The following is a 1612-nucleotide window of genomic DNA, read 5'->3' as shown; positions in this document are numbered from 1 at the left end:
ACTTATGCGCCACTCTCAACGTTGAGAGACCACTGGTCGTGTTATAATAAGTTGCCCGACTTAGCTTTAGGAAGCATGAGCGCAATCTACAAGGGGTTTTCGAACGGTTCCAAAGCTAGACAACGAAAATTCAGAGGTGAAGTTTCCTGAGGTGAACGCACCGAAGCAGTAAAGTGAACGTAGGCAAAAACGTACTCTATCTGTAGCGCATGAAACGTAAACTCAGCACATTCCCGGGCAGACTAATAAACCACAGGGCTTAGCGAGATAAATGAATGAACGCAAGAGAAATTTATATTGAATTCATTTATGTATTATGTTTTTTTCAAGATTCATTTTAGTGTGTAGTGAGAGTGTGAGTGTTGTTGTGTGTGTTACATGGCCATGATTTGCGACATACCTGATCAGGGTTTATGCTGGCGGCTGGTATACCGACAGGGCTGTGTCGTCATCGAGCGATGATAACGACGGTGCCAGCTACAGGGGTGTCCGATCAATGGTGCGACGGAATACTCGAGCTCTTCGGCAGATGCATCGCCGGAATGGGCACACGTGCGTAGTTGGCCGATCTATAGTTGCGAGAAAGGGCGGTGGCTGATGGTCCGATACTCTGCCGTCTCCTCTCCTCAGGAAGCGTCACGGGTCTCCAACTGGCCTTCGTCTGTGGGACTACACAACCACCGGGACTGGGGGAAACTTTCCTTTGGAGAATCTCGGTAGGTCGGAATGCCTCAATCCTCGTTTGGCTACCGTAATGGCGGGCCCGCACGGCCGGGTTCACACCGCATGGACGAGACGTGTCCAGCGGGAACGGGAAAAAGAAAAACCCGTACAAAAAGCGTCGTTCGGACGCTGCTGTCCGACATGAATCTTGGTTAGGTGTGTAATCATTAAATAAATGAATTCAATGGATAATTACCTTTAAGTACTAAAATAATTTGCTCGAGAGTAGAGCGTTCGCCTCGTGTGAAATTAAACGTACTCGAACTATTTAAATAATTTTAAGAAAATAGAAATAAGAATGTATATTAAGTTTTCATCACTGCACTACAAGTTGTACTTTATGTAACTTCACTTTTTAATACACACCTTAGAGAAACTTTTTAAAAAATAGCTATCGCACTGAAACTGGCTTCTACTCTTCAGCCAAGTTAAAATAGAAATGGCAGAGTTCCTCAAATTTGCGTAGTCATAGCTTTAGAATAAATGAAATTTACTAATACATTCATATTATTTTTAGACGAGTTTTATAGTATTACTTTGAAGCTAAATAATTTCTCTCAGGACTCATTAATATTTAATCTACTTTAGTTCTAAGCTTTTATCCTAAAAAGCATATTAAAAATGGCAGCTTTTTTATTACACAACTTTATGGCAAGTGGCAGTTGTGTAAATGGTTCGCGAAATATTAAGTATCAATTTATCTAAACTAGTTTAATTAATTATTTATTAACTGGAACGTAAAAATTAATGTAAGAATATTCACGCAAAATACTAGACACCGTTACAAATCTTCACACAGTTTTGCACACCATCCACCGTTGCTTTGATCAGTCTGGTAAGCTTCCCAGGGAAGCTGTTCTCGTCCATAATTTTCCATAGCTCTACGCGG

General features: G+C 41.3%; 1 long non-coding RNA gene across 1 annotated transcript; it reads right to left on the bottom strand.

Moving 5' to 3' along the window:
• Positions 1 to 234: 234 nt before the first annotated feature.
• On the bottom strand, positions 235 to 1156 carry LOC134216127 (uncharacterized). Its single transcript, XR_009980506.1, has 3 exons — positions 1090 to 1156; positions 920 to 987; positions 235 to 852 (listed from the first exon to the last, which is right to left on the bottom strand). It is a non-coding gene; the product is annotated as an uncharacterized LOC134216127 (long non-coding RNA).
• Between the last annotated feature and the right edge of the window lie 456 nt (positions 1157 to 1612).

Source organism: Armigeres subalbatus, chromosome 2, assembly GCF_024139115.2.
Source record: "Armigeres subalbatus isolate Guangzhou_Male chromosome 2, GZ_Asu_2, whole genome shotgun sequence".
NCBI classification, from domain to species: Eukaryota; Metazoa; Arthropoda; class Insecta; order Diptera; family Culicidae; genus Armigeres; species Armigeres subalbatus.
The sequence above is the reverse complement of the archived record's forward strand: the minus strand, read 5'-3'. Positions and strand labels throughout refer to the sequence as shown.